Consider the following 9,601-nt stretch of genomic DNA (forward strand, 5'->3'; position numbering starts at 1 on the left):
AAAAGTGAATGCATTAACCCTCCTGTTGTCATTTATGGTACGGACACCAAAAATATTGTATCCTTGTCTGAAAAAAAATCTAAAAATTCAGAAAAAAATTTTGCAAAAACCTGCAGGAAGAAAATTCCAATAATTCCTTCAAAGTTTCCCTTAAAAATAATAATAAAAAAAAATTATCCCCCAAATTTTGGCAAGAAAATTCTTGTAAATATTTTCAGAAAAATGAGTCAAATCTTCCAAAAAATCCTAAAAATATCTAAAGTGATTACATATATATTGTTAATTTATCTATTACACAGATATATAATAATTAGGTCCCACCAGAAACCAGTGTTTGTAAAAGGTTCTGAGGCGAGTACTGAATATACACACTGGATGAACGGATTCAAATTCTGGGCTGCAGCCTGAATGAAAGTGGGATGATGGGAATTTGCAGCAACGGGTGTGAAGATGTTAAATCCACCCGTTTAATATTTATTATTGTGCACGTAACCTTGTGCCACCAAAACACCTTCTGCACCTCTGATTTTTGTCATTTTGTAGCTTTTTTGTCTAGTATTTTGTCTCTTTTTTGTTTTGATTTGTGTCGTTTGTCTCATATTTTGTCATTTTGTGTCTCATTTATGTAATATTTTGTCTTGCTTTTGTTGTTTTGATCATAAAGTAAAACATTCTATTATTCAGTTCCAGTATTTATAGGTTCTTATGTTCTGATTTTACTGGTCCGGCCCACTTGAGATCAAACTGGGCTGAATGTGGCCCTGAACCAGCAGCACTAGCGGTATTTAGCTGCCACCAGTTGGACACGCATCAGGAAGCTGTGGCTTGTAAACCGTGTGAGCCCGAGTGGAGATAATTACACTTCTTGGCTTCAGAGGTCCTTCCACACGTCATTGTCTGATGCAATCAACCTGTGAGGAGCCACTTACCATATAGATTGCAGAGGCACATTTGAACCTTCACCCGCTGCCGTCTGTCATCTGAAGCCGGAGCCACTCTTCGCTCTGAACACTCAACAGGTTACGCTCCTGAAGAGGACCACAAACGCTGCCACTTTAGTTAGTTTTATAACCGAGTCCTTCTTTTTCTTGACAAACTCATAATAGTTTTTGGTCAGAAAGCTTCAGGAAACAGTGATAAATGCTCAAAATTCCCCAGAGAGTAAGTTATTTTGGTCTAAAACCCAGAAAGATGTGAAAATTAGAATAACATATAACAGAAAAGTGCACTTAAATTGAGTCTGTTTGAGATATTGTTCACATTTAGACTCAGTTTGCATTAAAAATAAATATAAGCACTTAATTAATTAGTGAATATTCTTTTAATTGGTGCTTCTTTATGGTGCAGTTGTGAACAAAACCACATATTTTATAGCAGCTTTGAGTTTCCATTGATTCCTGTAACTCCTAAAACTGAATTTTCTATAATGAAAAAAAAAACAATAATGCATTTTGTTCCTTTTTAAATTTCTTCTAAGTCTTCTGAAAATATAATAAAATCTGCTGGCTCAAAACTATACATACAGCAAAGAAGCACCAATACAGAGACTGAGTAGTAGTAAATTAAGCACTTATATTCATTTTCAGCGCAAACTGAATCTAAATGTGAAGAATATTTCATTGCATTGATCAATTGATGTAGTTTCCTGGTATATATCATCAGAATTTTCTTTTTTTTTTCCATATTTTTGGCTTTTAGACTTAAAACAAAACAAAGAAGAAGTCAAAACCATGAAATATTGTCCCATCTTACTTGAAAAATGATCAATAATCATAATTTCTCTCCACTGACTAATCATTTTTTCAGTATTTGGACATTACAGCTCATCACAATGAACAAAATGAGAGCAATAACTTAAAAAAAAAGATCCAACACAGATGAAAACTGAAGCAACATCTGCTGGAGGAATATCTGAACGTCATATCACGCCGTGCACAAACCCCAGCTTCATGCTGTTAACAGCTTCCTACTACAAAATAATGAGATCAATACACAAGTGTCTGAGGATCTTCTGGAAAAGGTTAATGTGTCTGTTCTGCTCTCATTAAGAAGCCGGACCTCACAGCTGCAAAATGTGAGGAACATCGAGGCCGTTTCAAACGTTCAAAGGCGCTCTTTCCTCGCTGAATAATCCAGATGTGCGTCGGCAGACAACACAGCAGAAGTGACCCGGTTGTGTAGAAAAAGAAGAAGAGATCACTTGCAAAGCCGAGGTCCTGCATCTTCTCTGCTGACGTCTGATTGGCCTCCTGGGAAGGCAGGAAGCAGAAGTTGGGGCGTGAACACAACAGCCCAGCAGGAGGTCTGGAGCAGCTCCAGGTTTGGTTCTTCAGTGTTTGAGTGAATTTCAGCATGTACAGAAAGAAACGCGTCACAAGGTCCATTTCTGCTCCGTTCCTTCTCATTGTTGCCATCTGTCTTCCTTCCACACAACGTCTGTTGCCTTGGAGACGTCTCCATCACACCCTGACACATGGATCAATCCCCCCCCACCACTGCCTCCTCAATAACCGGCTCCCTGTCCTCTCAGATCACATTTCTTCACCTCTCCGCTCTATTTCGGTTCAGTCAGCCTGCTCATTACTCAGAGTCCGTCCAGCTTTCTGAGGGTCGCTGAAGGCTCAAACTCTGCTGCCTTCTGGTCTCTGGGAGCTTCGAGATCGCTGCCAAACTACCAGCTGGACGGACGGATGGAGAAACATGACTCACGGTCACTGTGTGAAACCAGAGAGACGACCAGAGGACGGAACATCTGGATCAGAGAGAGTTCAAGAAACATGTTGCTGCACTGTCTCAGATTTCATTTAGAGTTTATCTATTTGTCATTTGAGACTCAAAACTAAGTGATGCTAAACATTTTCGCTGTATGAGAATGTTGGAAAATGCAAAATAACTGATAAACTTCAACATAAAGACCACATGGACATCCAGTTTTTGTGGTCAACATCTCAAAGGTTGATGAAATGTTGTCTACAGACTACATTTTTACCCAAGTAAGATGTTTTAAGAGTGAAAATACAAAAAAATCTGAAGTCTAAAAGCATAGGAAACTAAAAATTCCCTTAAAATATGACAAAACTTATTTTTGGGTCTTGAAAGCAAACTAGGAACGAAACCGGAGACGTTTGGTGCAGCAACACAATCTAAAACGACACAAACTGACTTTTGTCGAATATTTTAGTTGAATGGGAACATTCAGTAACGCAAATTAAAATTTATATGTTGCTAAATTTCAACATGGACCCAACTTCTAACTTTGCACATATAATTACAACATACAGCCTTTGTCGTCCTCGTCTCTATAAACTGGATACTTGACTAGCCACACATCAGATTCTATTCACGTTGGACACTGTTAAGTGGCTCTTAGGCCGAGGTTTAACTGCAACAAAACATTATTTATTAAGAAAAACAAAGGCTCTGTGGCTGCAACTTTTCCCTCTCTAATCAGAGATATTTTTTATCTTGCATTTTCACCTTCCTGTCTCTTTTTCTCAGCTGACAGTGCTTTTTCCAACTCAAAACCATGCCTAATTTTCTCCACTGCAACTTCCTTCTCCGTTTCTAATTTCGTACGTAACAAAAGTAACTCCTTGTGTTGCTGGAGGTTAATCCGACACCAGGAGTCATTGACGATGGTGGAGAAAAGCTCTGAACACCCTCAGAGGCAGGAACAACTTCTACCATGTCAAACACTTTCATTCTCAATCCGTTAAATTTAGAATTCGCCTTTGCGGTCTCTTTAGTTCTTTATTAACTGATCCTTTGTACACTCATCTATAAAATCCTCACATGGTGCCTCTACAAACACTTTTACAAAGTCATCCATGCTTCGGATTAGCATCACCACACGAGACAGCAAGGTAAAGCAATCGATGTGCTGACGACGAACAGTGAAGCCCAAGGCCTAACAGTCACAACAAAGGAACGTTCCCTGCCATCTAACTGCCTAATGATCAGAACTCGCTTATAGTTCAAGAGATATTGGTCCTGAAATATGTAAACCAGTTTTAGTGGTGCTACAAATCAGTCCACATCAAGATTTTGGCAGGGCAAATAGCAAAGACTTCTGACTTTGTCTTGTCATACTAGCTACTGATGGTAGAGGCCTTAAATGTTGGTGAGATGTCGACCAAAGACCACTTTTGTGTCTTTCTGTTCAATAATTGAAAATTTGACCTCTGCTGGTGTCATTCGATCTGCTGGAAATAATTCCATCTGTCTCTTCAACATATTTCATGTCTGTGGAAGTTATATTTCTGGAGATATTGAACCCTAAAAATTGCTTTCCAGGCAAGGCGTTTTTTGAGGGTGGAAATGCTAAACGATTCCTACGTCTGAAAACGTGAACTTCTAAAAAGTTTGGCCAAAGTATTTTACAGAAACTAGTTGTAGGCTCCTAACAACAATAAAGGAAACTCAGATAAAAGTCGGAGACGGCGGAGCACGGAGCACTTTCATCTGAAAAGACACAGACTGACTCATCCAGCAGCTGGTTTCATGAACCGCAGTTTAAGCAACGTGTTGTCCTTTCAGATAAAAACAGTGCAGGGAATGAAGGAAACCACAGAGAGGGGAAGCAATCCTGCAAATGCCAGGACCATCTCAGTGTCTTGCTTTTTCTGGTCCACTGAACTGGCATTTGGATTGGACACACGCAGGGCAAAAGGTCAGACCTGTCGACACGGGAAACGAGTCTAACGGCCTCTGCAGTAGAGATGTTTCCTCGTGGGGGAAGACCGGTGGGATGTTTGACAAAAAGATTGTGTGGGGGGGGGGGGGACACTGATTGGAGAAAAGAGCGAAAAGCAGAAAAGCAGCTGCAGCGACCGTCTGCTTTCAATGCGCTGCAGGACGGAGCGCTGCAGGCGATCCTTCATCCCTTCAGCCATCAGAATACATAACTCCTCATAGCTCCCCCACTTTCAACTCGGCTGCCCTTTTTATGTTTTACATGTTTTATATGTGTTTTGTTAGGTGTTTTATATGAGCTGCCGGATACAACAATTTCTCTATGAGGATAAATAAAGTATCTATCTATCTCTTGTGTGCCCTTAAAATCAAACAGCAGGAGGTGGAGTTTCCTTCACGGATTGATGATTTTAATTTCCGAGCGCCAGATTACAGGCAGCTATAGGTGGGTCAGCTTACACAGGAAGACAAAGATGGAGATAATAAAACCATAGAACTCACAGGAAGGAGCAGTATATAGAGACAACATGTGAGCTTTACACCGTGGGCACAATTAGTAGGAAAGTATCTTGATCTTATGGCCATTTTCATGCATATTTTCCAAATCCACGCTATAGAAACTTGAATGCTAATTGGATTTACACACATTATCAGGTGATGTGTCTTTGTGTAATGAGGGGGTGTGGCCTAAAGTGATCAACATCCTATACCAGGGTGTCAAACTCATTCTAGATCAGCTCAATTTGATCTCAAATGGGCCACACCACTAAAATTACAGCATATTAACCAATAATAACGACAAATCGCAAATTGTCCTCCGTTTCGTGCAAAAAAGTACGTTCTGACGAGGTTCACATTTAAGGAACCGTCTTTTTCCAAAACATTATGAACAACCTGAAGTTTCTGAAGAAATATAAATTCAGTTTCAACAATATTATGTCTCAGTTTATCGTTTACACACGACCACTTCCAGGTCACAGAGTGTCCACAGAGGAACAACATTTAGTCACAGGTATTTTAATCTATGATAAAAACGACAGAAATGACAAAAAAACAATAAAAACAGACAAAACAAAACAAAAAAGAGGGAAAAAATTTGACAAAAAAGTGAAAAAGCCCCCAAAAAATGGACAGACAAAAATTTGACAAAAAAAGCAAGAAACAAAACAATATAAAAAAGACAAGTGAGACAACAAAACACAAAATGATGCACAAAACAACACAAAGCAAAACAGAAAATGACAAACAAGACAAAAAACACAAGCGAGACAAAAAGGAAACAAAACGACAAAAACGCGAAACAAAACGACAAAAACACGAGACAAACCACAAAAGTCTGGCAAAAAACCCCAGCAAAATAAGAAAAAATATTATAAAAATGACACACAAAATGACAAAAAAAAAAACCCAATGAGCAATCTAGTATTTTGCTTTGTGATCAAAACAACTTGTCATGGTCAGGAATTTATATTAAACTCACAGCTTTACAAATTTAAAAGCTGCAGTCAATGTCTTCTCTGTAATTTTTACACATTGAGGGCCGGATTGGAGCCTCTGGAGGGCCGGTTTTGGCCCGCGGACCGCATGTTGGACACTCCTGTCTTAGAAACTCATGCATCAAATATGATACAAATGGTTATATGGGGTTAAAGATAAGATTTACAGTGATGGAAGACAATACAGATCTTTGAGCAGATCAAGAAACTAACAGACTCCATGGATAGCTATTGAAAAGAGGCGGGGCTGCATTGGTCATCTGTTTGTTATTCTTACTCTAATAAATAAAAATAAACGAGTGAGATGAGAAATTTTTAGTTTTTCCATGTAGTTTCATAATAATTCTGCACACTAATAGGTGAAGAATAATTGTCCCCACACAGATACTCTCCAGAGAAAGCCAAAACTAAACTGTATCAACATTTTGGACTGACTGGGAGCACTGCATTTCTTTAAAAATAAAACAAATCCTCAGGAATACACCTTGCCTAATGCTTGTGTACCTAGTGTGCTGGCGGTCTATTTACAGAGGACACTTTGAGATGAGGGTGGAATACTGTACTTGGCTCTTATTACTCCATTTCTGTGTGTTTCAGAGGACGACGGGCAGGAAGAACACTCCAGCTTGTGATGCTGATTGCAGAATCGTACAGGTACGAGCTGAGAAAACAAGAGAAAAGCACTTTATTAGATTAAGAGAATCAAATTACAAACTCGCGTTGGTGTCAGAAACTCATAAATCTGTCATCTCTGTGGCTCGTCAAGCTTGTGCAGAACACAGAGAGACAGCAGGAACGTGGCGAGAAACGAGCTGCTGCTGCCCTCTAGAGGTGTTTAAGAGAAAGTAACTGAATTCTAAAGAGGAGGAATGAGGGTTCAGATTACTTATCAGTCAGTTTGAACATGCTAAAACATGACAGAAAAGCAGTGCAAGCTTTGAAAAAAAATGGTGTTTCTGTGCAAACGAATGCCCTTTAATGAACTAAAAACTGATATAGTTTATTAAACACCAAAAAAAAGGCTGAAATGCACCATAAAATTGAGGTTTTTGTCTGCAGTGAACACAACGCGACTTACTCGCTTTCAGTTAGAAAAATAGTTACTTCACTGACATGTTTGTGGGAGAATATAAACAGTCGTACCTCAGCTTTTGTGCAGAATCACTTTCTTCCTGAATGCATCTGTAAGAAAAACACAGTGACATGAACATTTACGACTTTCCTTCTTGTGCAATACTTTGGATCTTTCAAAAACAATCTACAAATGACACAAAACCTGTTTCTGTTTCCAGGAAAGTTGCACAGAGAGCAGCAATGTTTTATTCAGACATGATACGAGTGTGCTAAAGTTCCTTAAAGTCTGTTTCTCGTCTCTACAAGAAGAAAAAGCGTAAAAAAGTAAATGTAAAAGCTCATCCCTGCTGAGTAATTCACTGATTCCTGAGATGCTGCGGAAATGATGGGTGAAGATGAAAAATATCACCTTAAAATTTAAAGCGTTTACGTCATATAATCTACTAATCTTGTCATATTGACCCTCATATCATCCTGTGGGTCAAAATTGACCCGTTTTATAGTTTGAAAATGTGGGAAAAAATACATATTTTCACAGTGAAACTTCTGATGTCCACATTTTCAACATTTTGGGGAAATCTCTGAACATTTTTTGGTGGCAAAAAATGAAATGTTAAAAATGTTTCTTAAGAACATTCACAAAAAAAAAAAAAAAAATCAGCCAAAATCCAGCGAATCTCGCTTTTTCTTTTCCTGGCTGAAGAAGAAAGAGACGCAGAAATGTGACTCGGTTCAACCTGATAAGATCGCTGTGGACTCTTTTACAGAGAGGGAGTTCATACAGACATTAAGCAGTCAGATTATTAGACAGGAGTGTTGGTTTAAAAAGGGGAAATGTGAACAATCAGACCAGAGTGAGGCAGCCGGACGTAGCTGATAATCATCAATTAAATCATTATTTCTTCAATCAGCAGAAGTGTTTAATCGATTAAAACTTCTAAGAATTATGATCCAGTTCTGAGTCAAATGTTTGACCAAAAGCATAGACTTTTAGTCTAAAAATCACAGAAAAGCAAGAAATTCTCACTTTAGCGAAGACAGAATTATAAAATGTTGGTCACATTTTCTTGATTATTAATACTCAGTATACATGCAAGCTTTAAAACCTCCATACTGCCATTATCTTTGCTGACATTTCTCATGTTACGGAAGATGCAGCAGAGAAATAATTGCATTTATTTATTTAACCCTCGTGTCGTCCTGTGGGTCAAAATTGACCCGTTTTAAAGTCTGAAAATGTGGAGAGAAAAAATATTTTCCACAGTGAAACTTCTGATGTTCACAATTTCAACATTTCTGGGAAATCTTCGAACATTTTTTGGTGGAAAAAAAATGTTTTTCAAGAACATTCACACAAAAAAAAAAAAAAAAAAAAAAAAAAAAAATCAACCAAAATCCAGTGAACTTCGCTGGATTTTGGTTAATTTTTTGCAAATGTTCTTAAAGAAAATAGAAGTTTACCTGATATATAAGGAATCATTTTAGATATTTTCAGGGTTTTTTGGAAGATTACTCATTTTTTGAAAAATATTTTTTAAATATAACTTTTAAGGAATTATTGGAATTTTCTTCCTGAATGTTTTGTAAATTTTCAGAAATTTGGTTGATTTTTTTGTGAATGTTCTTATAGAAAATATTAGAAGTTTTACTGATATATATGGAATCACTTTAGATATTTTTAGGATTTTTTTGGAGGATTTTTACTCATTTTTTGAAAAATATTTACAAGAATTTTCTTGGCAAATTAGTTTTTTTTAAAAATATAACTTTTAAGGACTTATTGGAATTTTCTTCCTGAATGCTTTGTAAATTTTCAGAAATTTGGGCGATTTTTTTGCTGGATTTTTGGATTTTTTTTCAGAGAAGGAAACAATATTTTTTGGTGCCTGTAAATGAAGACAACAGGAGGGTTAACGCAAAGTGAAGCCAAACCAACAGCAGACCTCACAAAACGGTCTTACCAGAGTTTGTTCCAAGATCCATACTTCCTGGAGTGGCGATGGAAGCCGAAAACAAGGAAAAAGAAAAACCACGTCTGTTTAGAGGAGTCATTTCCTAGATGTCTATTTATATCATAAAACATAGAAAGCATCAGGAAATCCTTTAAAGTCTCCACCACCCTGCAGCTGGGTGACTGCTGTGTACACGTCTCATCATGTGCTTTCCTCAGACACTAAAAAGAGTCTTAGAAAAGCGCCCACAAAGCGAAAATGAAAAGGAAGAACACAAGTCTTACCTTTCACAGCTAAATGTGTGTTTCACCCACTCGTGTCATTTCAGTGTCTGGAAGAGAACACAGAAAATGCAGAGTCCAATGAGACTTTTAAATCTCAAAACCA

General features: G+C 37.8%; 1 long non-coding RNA gene across 1 annotated transcript; it reads right to left on the reverse strand.

Moving 5' to 3' along the window:
• Positions 1-5,075: 5,075 nt before the first annotated feature.
• On the reverse strand, positions 5,076-9,437 carry LOC110951300 (uncharacterized). The gene is made up of 3 exons (XR_002595717.2): positions 9,224-9,437; positions 7,332-7,370; positions 5,076-6,849 (listed from the first exon to the last, which is right to left on the reverse strand). It is a non-coding gene; the product is annotated as an uncharacterized LOC110951300 (long non-coding RNA).
• Positions 9,438-9,601: the final 164 nt, after the last annotated feature.

The sequence above is a fragment of the Acanthochromis polyacanthus genome, chromosome 4, assembly GCF_021347895.1.
Source record: "Acanthochromis polyacanthus isolate Apoly-LR-REF ecotype Palm Island chromosome 4, KAUST_Apoly_ChrSc, whole genome shotgun sequence".
Classification (NCBI taxonomy): domain Eukaryota; kingdom Metazoa; phylum Chordata; class Actinopteri; family Pomacentridae; genus Acanthochromis; species Acanthochromis polyacanthus.